Below are 9749 nucleotides of genomic sequence, written 5' to 3'. Positions count from 1 at the left end.
TAGAGGTTTCCATGCCGAACCTCTTCAGCACTCCCTCTATATACATATTCTGTGACAGGACAAGCATCCTTTTAGATCTATCTTTATAGACCTTTATTCCTAAAATATAGGATGCTTCCCCAAGGTCTTTCATGGAGAACTCTTTTAACAACCAGACCTTGACCGAGGTTAGCATGGGAATATCATCCCCTATCAGGAGGATGTCATCCATGTATACTACGAGAAATACGACAGCACTCCCACTAACCTTTTTGTAAACATACGGTTCCTCTTCATTTTTGATGAAATCAAACGTTTTGATTGCGTCATCGAAACGAGTGTTCTAACTCCGAGATGCTTGCTTTAGTCCATAGATGGACCTTTGCAGCTTGCAGACCTTGTGATCTCCATCACTGGAAGTGAAACCCAAAGGCTGTTCCATATAGATATCTTCATTAAGATATCCATTCAGGAATGCAGTTTGCACATCCATCCGCCAGATTTCATAATCATGAAATGCTGCAATGGCAAGCAATGTTCGGATGGATTTTAACATGGCTACAGGTGAAAAAGTCTCCTGATAGTCAATGCCTTCGCGTTGACTATACCCTTTCGCCACTAGCCTTGCTTTATAGGTCTCTACCTTTCCATCTGAACCTATCTTCTTTTTATAGATCCATTTGCATCCAATAGGTACAATACCTTCTGGTGGATCTACTAGGGTCCAGACTTGGTTGGAATGCATGGAGTCTAACTCCAACTATTTCTCGGAATCGATATCAGATATTGCCTCGTCATAGGTTTTGGAATCCTGTGACACGAACGAAGGGATTACAAAGCGAATCCCAACAACGTGCGGCTCGGTCTATCGAAGATAACCGATCAGCCTTCCTGGCGTGGGTACCTAGTCTCTATGACTTAGGTCACGCCTAACAACAATAATGCAGCGAAACACAACACCAGAAAATACCACGAAGGAGAAGAAGAAATGTAGGGGAAGAGAACTTTATTGAATAACCACTCAACTGATTATAATAAGCTCTCTTGGCCTCTCCAGCTCTACCGGATCCCAATCCCTCCCCTTTGAGGGTCCTCTTATAGAGGAACAACCTCCAGTTACAAGTCCCTCACGAACTCAACTTCCCATGCACAAGATAAGGATGAATTCTAGATAAGATAGGAAAACCCCGATTCCCGCAGGATTCTGCGCAATCAGATAAAACAGCCAAGTTCGTGCCTCAAACGAACTCCGATTACCATGAAACTAGATTCGTTGGATTCAGGACGAACAATCCTTCCAGATGGCACCTTTTCCACTTTGGACGGACTTCTGTAGAGTTCCCAAAATGCCCCTCAAAGTGAAAGCGCGTGGAAACAGCGTTTCAGCCACGTCTTCTAACCATACACGTTTTCAGTTATAAAAACGTGTTAAAACGTGTCCCTTGCCTTCTGGACACTTATGCCACGTTCCTCCATCAGTGGCACACATTTCCATGCATCCCAATTTTCCGGATTCAGTCCATGCTTCGAGATAAGCCCACAACGCTGAATCAGTCTCGTTGCAGCAGCTTTCCTCCTAATGATGAACCAGCATGTATTCTCAACAATACACGCCTTGGAGCACGTGCCCACGGCCCATGCTCTTGGGTATTCCACCTACATCTTGCACACGTTTCCCTAGGTGATCCTAGGGTCCAGATTTGGTCTCCAAGTTGCCCAAATCTCTAGAGAGCACCGTCAGACCTCGAACCCGTCCAGCGACCTGATCTGGTTTATACCTTGATCTGCGTCCGGTCCAGCCCCGATTCGAGGAGCCGTGACACCCTCCCCCACCTAAGCCGAAGTCGCCCCGGACGAGGCTAGGCGGTACTCGTTGATGATGTCTTCGAACTGCCATAGTTCGTCACCATATTCCCAGCTTGCTTCTGAATCTGATAGTCCTTTCCATCGGACTAAGTATTGCACACGGTTACCCTTTTTCCTGTCCGCCTTGATTTCAGAAACCTTCTTGGTGTAATGAACTCGTACGGCCACTGGAGCTCGCCCGCTTCGAGCCCGAGAAGGGTCAGTTGTGTCCTCTTTGAATGGTTTCAACAAGGACACGTGGAACACCGGGTGCACTTTCAGCTTGGAAGGCAGCGACAATCGGTATGCTGTCTCTCCAATTCGATGTGTGATGATGAAGGGACCTTCATACCTCCTCACAAGTGCTTTGTGGTAGCCCGACTTCAATTTCATGTGATGATAAAGCTTCACCAATACCCGATCACCAACCTGAAATTCAGCTGCCCGCCGCTTTATGTCAGCCCACTTCCTCATTCGTTTGGTCGCCTTCCACAAGGAGACCTGAACCAAATCTGTATCCTCCTTCAGATCCCTCACGAACCTGTAGGCGGTCGGACTACGTCCCATGTAGTCTGCTGCGATACTTCCCGGAGTGTCTGGTTGCAGCCCTGTAATCACCTCGAATGGTGATTTACCTGTCGACTCCGATCGCTGTAAGTTGTAGCTGAATTGGGCTTGGTCCAAGAGTCGCACCCAATCCCGCTGGTTGGCACTCACATAGTGCCTCAAATACATCTCCAATAATGCATTGGTTCGCTCTGTTTGGCCATCGGTCTGAGGGCGGAAGGCCGTGGACATCTTCAGCTCCGTTCCGAGTATCCGAAATAACTCCGTCCAAAACCTCCCCGTGAAGCGAGCATCGCGATCAGAAACGATACTCCGCGGTATTCCCCAATATTTCACCACATATGTAAAGAACAACCGCGCCACGTCCTCTGCATGGCAAGTAGTAGGTGCTGCAATGAAGACTCCGTACTTCGAGAAGCGATCCACCACTACCATGATAGAGCTGTTCCCATCCGCCAGAGGTAGTCCTATGATGAAGTCCATGGAGACACTCTCCCACGGATGCTCTGGTATAGGTAATGGCTCCAACAACCCCGCAGGCCGTCGATGTTCAATCTTGTCTTGTTGGCATAGTAGACAAGTGCGAACATACTCCTCGATGTCATCCCGCATCTTCGGCCAATAGTAGTTATGTTCTATGAGAGCTTGGGTCCGATGCACCCCCTGGTGTCCCGCCCACATAGAATCATGGTGTTCTCGCAACACCTCGCGCCTCAGCCCTCCACCTGAAGGCACATAGACACGTCGCCCTCGTGTCAAAATCAGCCCTCCTTCGGTCCAGAAACGGCGCGCCTTGCCGTCTTTGATGAGTTCACCCATGGAAGTGGCCCATTGATCCTTCTCCATCTCGGTCTTGACCCTCTCCATTAGGTTACTTGCTGGTCCGGAAAAGGAAGAGACTGCAGCCAGCTGTGCCTTTCTACTCAAAGCATCAGGGACTGAATTTGTTCGGATGCGCTCCACCCATCGCCGTGCCTCCTCCTGAGGCTGGATTGGGATCCATGGTCGAGGATGATGCGTCCGCCATTCCCACCTTGGAAGTTACCGTAGAGGTCGTCTCCTTCATTTCTGGTATGGCTCTGATACCAAGTGACACGAACGAAGGGATTACAAAGCGAATCCCAACAACGTACGGCTCGGTCTATCGAAGATAACCGATCAGCCTTCCTGGCGTGGGTACCTAGTCTCTATGACTTAGGTCACGCCTAACAACAATAATGCAGTGAAACACAACACCAGAAAATACCACGAAGGAGAAGAAGAAATGTAGGGGAAGAGAACTTTATTGAATAACCACTCAACTGATTACAATAAGCTCTCTTGGCCTCTCCAGCTCTATCAGATCCCAATCCCTCCCCTTTGAGGGTCCTCTTATAGAGGAACAACCTCCAGTTACAAGTCCCTCACGAGTTAACTTCCCATGCACAAGATAAGGATGAATTCTAGATAAGATAGGAAAACCCCGATTCCCGCAGGATTCTGCGCAATCAGATAAAACAGCCAAGTTCGTGCCTCAAACGAACTCCGATTACCATAAAACTAGATTCGTTGGATTCAGGACGAAGAATCCTTCCAGATGGCACCTTTTCCACTTTGGACGGACTTCTGTAGAGTTTCCAAAATGCCCCTCAAAGTGAAAGCGCGTGGAAACAGCGTTTCAGCCACGTCTTCTAACCATACACGTTTTCAGTTATAAAAACGTGTTAAAACGTGTTCCTTGCCTTCTGGAGACTTATGCCACGTTCCTCCATCAGTGGCACACATTTCCATGCATCCCAATTTCCCGGATTCAGTCCATGCTTCGAGATAAGCCCACAACGCTGAATCAGTCTCGTTGCAGCAGCTTTCCTCCTAATGATGAACCAGCATGTATTCTCAACAATACACGCCTTGGAGCACGTGCCCACGGCCCCATGCTCTTGGGTATTCCACCTACATCTTGCACACGTTTCCCTAGGTGATCCTAGGGTCCAGATTTGGTCTCCAAGTTGCCCAAATCTCTAGAGAGCACCGTCAGACCTCGAACCCGTCTAGCGACCTGATCTGGTTTATACCTTGATCCGCGTCCGGTCCAGCCCCGATTCGAGGAGCCGTGACACCTGTATGTGATCCCTATCTCCCACTAGAAACATTTTCTCGGTATCCTCTTCTAGTATACCTAAGTATCTATCGGGAGAATGGGAGAACCTACTAGATCTGCGAGGTGATTGAGGGACATCGTGTACTGGCTTAATATAAATAGGTTCTATAGGCACAATGGTTCGTTGCTATTTAGAGACTTTCTCTTCAAGCTCAATTTTCCTTCCACTGTCTCTGTCAAGGATAAACTATTTCCATGAAGATAGCATCTAGGCTCACAAACACTTTGTGATCCTTTGGGACGAAAAGTCGTATCCTAATGACTCTTTAGGATATCTTATAAAACGAGCATTAATTGTCCTATCCTCTAGCTTGTCTGCCTGTAGTCGCTTGACATGGGCCGGACATCCCCAAATCTTGAGATGACCAAGACTTGGTTTCTTACCATGTCATATCTCATATGGTGTGGTAGGAACGGACTTTAGAGGGAACTCTATTCAATAAGTAAATAGCTGAAAATAGGGCATCTATCTATCTAAAGAAACAAGGGTAAATTAGTGAAGCTCATCATGGACCGAACCATATCCAATAGAGTCCGATTCCTCCTCTCTGACACTCCATTGAGCTGAGGTGTACCAGGAGGAGTCCATTATGAAACTATACCATTCTCCTTGAGATAATCACGAAACTCTCTATTAAGGTGTTCACCTCCTCGATCTGATCGAAGAACCTTAATGAGTTTTTCTGTTTATTTTTCTACTTCATATCTTAACTCTTTGAAACTTTCAAAAGTTTCAGATTTGTGTGTCATACACATATCCATACCGTGAGTAATCATCGGTAAATGAAGTAAAAATTACAACCCCTAGCTTGCACATCGAATGGGCTACACATATCAGTGTGTACCAGGGTAAGTATTTCAGTGGACCACCCTGTGTCCTACAAAGGATAATTTGGCCATCTTTCCTTGAAGGCAGAATTAACAAATCGAATATGACTCGAAAGTCAATGAGCCCAAAAGTTCATGTTTCTCCAATTTGTTTATTCTGTCTTCTCCTATATGGCCAAGCCTGAGGTGCCACAAATACTTTAGATTTATCTCATTTCTAGATCTATTAGATCCTATGGTATTCACTGTTTGCTCAGATATATTCACAGATACATCCATATGTATGTGATAGAGACTGTCAGTCATAAAACCACGTTGAATCAATTTATTTCTCAAATAAATGGAACAGTAGTCTTATAAAAATCTTTCTGTGCTAAACAAGATATAGAAATCAAATTTCTGCTAGCAACAGGTAACAGTCCCTAAGTATCCTGAGCATATCTGACATACCTTCTGAAGGTCTGTCACCCTTCATGTTTTTATGCTTTCCATGTATGTAGGACAGTTCCACTTCCAATGGCCGTCCATGATGCAAATGAAAACATTTTTCCTTGCAATTGGCCTTTTTCTTGGAACTTCCTTACTTGGCGTTTTCTCAGTCTTCTGCTTCTTCTTCTTCTTCCAAATAGACTCTCTCTTGGAATTAGAAACCAACTTGATAGCGAGAACGATACCCCTTGAACTCTTCAAGGTCCCTAAGATAGTTACCAATTTATTTAACAATTCTGTTTTGGTGCTTACAATCTTGTTCATATAATAATTTACTATAAACTATTCATATGAAGCTAGAAGGGATTGTGGGAACAAATCTATTTGCAATTCCTTGTGCATAATTATGCCGAGCTTCTCAAGCTTCTCTAAGTCCTTTATCATGGTCAAACCATGATCATGGATAGACTGCCCATCACGCATCTTAGCCTTGAAGAGCCTTTTGGACATTCAAACCAAGCTGCGTGACTCTGATTACCATATAACTCTTGCAGGTGTTTTAATGTGTCCTTGGCAATCTTCATGTTCTCATGCTGGCATTATAATTTATTGGACATAGATGCCATTATGTAGCACCTAACTTTATTGTCATCGTTCGTCCACTTGGCATGCGTCTTACGCTGATGAGTGATTGGACAGATTGGTAATACAGGGATTCTATGGTCTAGTTCATACCCTAATTTCTCACAATTCAAAACTATTTTAAAATTTGCTGAGCCAGTCTTTATAATTGGGTTTGGTCAAACGGTTGTTCTATAGGATATGAGTTAAAAATCTAGAAGCTGATATTATAATCCTCATAGAGTAAAGATTCTAGTTAGAATTTTGTACTTGATCCTTATTTGTTCTAGGGTCTTTTAGAACAAATGTACCTCCCACTATTTTCTCGAATTCCTCACACTCCCCTAGTAGGAAAACGGAAATCCTACGCGACTAGGGTTTCTAGTAGGTATTGCGGTCTCACCAATCTACATGGCACCTCACCTAACAGTTATTGGTGACACATAGATGGATGAGTGTACAACTCTTGTACAATGCTTCTCAAGCATGTTGCAGTGCAACTTGGTCTCTAAGCCATGAAGACCTCACCTAACAGTTATTGGTCCCATTTCTTAGTTAAGTCAGACCCAACGTATAACCGTAGGAATAAAGTCGTCATTGGGTCCTCACCTAACAGTTATTGGTGCCCAACCCCACCTTTACCCTACAACATCTCATGTCTATAGAGAGGTCCAGCCTCCCGATGCAACTTGCCCACTGTATCCAGCCGAGACAAATCAACATCAGAAAGACCTTAGCAGCTCTACTACAGTGGAAGACCTATTGACTTAATATTGGTTAATCAGGTCTTAGTGTTTGCAACTTGAGCTCTTCATAAGAGGTAATCGAACAATTGGCCAGGTAAACAGGTGGGAGGCTCCCCTTACTCAGAGAGTAAGGTCCTAATTAAGTAACCACCTTTCATACTTTCCTAGACACCAATTAGATCAATTAATCTAATATGACTCGCTCATGTTGGTTCACTCTCGACTTGATTGAGGAGGTTTTAATTTAGGTCTCATTGGGTTTGCTACATCACATGTAAACCTATCTACCCGACTCTCATTCACATCACATGCAAACGGCACATCACAGGCAGTTATAATCGCAGCATCAAATAAAGCTAAACTTTAAATAGGTGATGATCATGGATTCTAATTAGGTCGTATTACAAGCACATGCACGTCAATCGATCAACTGATCTTCAACTCTTGAATTGGTTCCAAGCCTCCTTGACTCGATCCTTGATCAACTCTTGATCCCATCGCCATCAACCACTTGGATCGCCGTTCATCTCATGCCTTGTCTTCAACTTGATCGTTGACGTACATCACATCACAGAAATACAACCAGATGTAAAATAAAAATAATAATAAATTACATCCCCTTTTAGGAGGCATGCAGGCCTCTCAAAACATCAAATAAGATGCATGCAAGCATCTGAAAAATTACATGACATTACAGATTATATCGCAGGTCATTACATTTGATACCAAAAGGGTTTGAATCCTATGATCATCACCACATGCAATAATTATAATTTTCAGATTTGAAATCTAATTGATTATCTCATGACATAAGTTGCTGATCATGCTAATCATGATTCTAAACTTTGTAATCCCATTAACAATGCAATTAGAATCATCATCTTATCACATAAAAATCAGCATGCAAAAATTCAGCAACCCTGAAAAATCTGCATGCAGAAATTTTCAGCACACATAATCCTTCAATTTTCAGATCTAAGATGTCTTTAGATAATTAATTCTTACCTTAATCTAAGAAGCCTAGGCTCTGATACCACTGTTGGGAACCCGCCACTGTCGCAGAAAAATTTAAAAAATTTCAGATGCAGCGAAAGAGGCATGCGCGGGATCAACCGTTCATCGCATGAACGTTGTTTAAAACCGTTCGTAGATAGATAAGGATTAAAAACCTTTTTAAAAATATTAGAAGATCAGATCTTCATCTTGTGCGGGTAGATGATCACCGCAAACTGATGATCGTGGTTTTTGGATGAAGGTTCGCTTGAAGCCGTTCAAGTGCCCGGCCTCTACAGGTATCCACACGAAGCAGGAACCGATCCAAGCTTTCTATCTCCCCGGGGTGCTAGCTCCCTTGCAGAGATAACTTTGATGGCTGATGTCCTCCCTTTTAATCAACCCTTGATTGTGCTTGAGAGGAGGAAGAAGAAGGATGAAGAGAGGAAGAAGATCAAAGCCCCTGCAGCCTTCTTTCTTTTCCCTGCGTTGGAAGGAAGAAGGGAGGATGAAGAGGCCACCTTTCTTTTTCTTCCTTTGCTTGCGGCTGAACCAAGGAAAGGGGAGGAGAGGTGATAGAGACGTAACCAATGATAGAGACGCAACCAGCCCATCTAAAGATCCTTTGCATGGAATTGAAGGTCCTATGACTAGGGCCAAGACTAAGAGGATGAAACAAGCTTTGGAAACCCTGATCATAAAAATCAAAGGAAAAGAAGACCAACGTGAGATAGAGGCTGCACCTAATTGGGTCACTTTCATACAATTGGGTGAAGATGCTTTGAGTCCAACCTGAAGACAACACTTTGGAAAGTCCAAATCACATGACAAGAAGCATTCATGGGAAGGCCAACTTTCCTATTATATTTGGATTTTCGTGCATACTTTTGGGGTGATATTTCAGATGATGTTTTGTATTCCCCAAGTCACATTCAGACTTTCTTGTAGTTTCCAAAGTCACTATAATTACTTTGGGATCTTTTTCCTAAGTTCTGGTTACTTTTCTAGGAGTAGGTGTAACATGCATTTTTTCCAAGCCTTGGTAAATGCAGCCTTGGAAAATGCATGACAAGTAGTGCTATGTAATTTCCTAGGAGTTGCTTCTCTTTGAAGCCATTTCAGCCTTAAAATAGCACCTGATTGTACTTGAGAGGGGGAGAACGCATGAATGAAATTTGAGGGTTTCTCTTATGTGAGAGCTTCACCTTTGTTCTTGGATTAGAACTTGATAGTGTTGGTTCTACCGGCAGGTCGCGGTTAGGGTCACGCTTCTTTTGATAACTTTGGTTCTACCGGCAGGTTGCGGTTAGGGTCAAGTTCCTCATTCTCTACCTGTTTCTAGGACGGTCCGAAGTGTGCTCTTATCATTTGGTATCAGAGCCCGGTTCCTGAAATCAGGTGTTATCTATCCTTTGTGTGTTTATCTTGTTTAATTCAAAAAAAAAAAGGTGTTCCGCTGTTGTTTATCTCTATATCCTTGGTGACATCTTCCTTTAATCGGTTTGTGTCATCGTCCTTGTTTCTTTCTGTTCTGCTATTTCAAAAAAAAAAAAAAAAAAAAGAGAGAAGGAAGAAAGAAGAAGAAGAAAAAAAAAAAAAGA

Source organism: Phoenix dactylifera, chromosome 9 (genome assembly GCF_009389715.1).
Source record: "Phoenix dactylifera cultivar Barhee BC4 chromosome 9, palm_55x_up_171113_PBpolish2nd_filt_p, whole genome shotgun sequence".
Lineage (NCBI taxonomy): Eukaryota > Viridiplantae > Streptophyta > Magnoliopsida > Arecales > Arecaceae > Phoenix > Phoenix dactylifera.
This window is presented reverse-complemented; position numbering follows the sequence as displayed.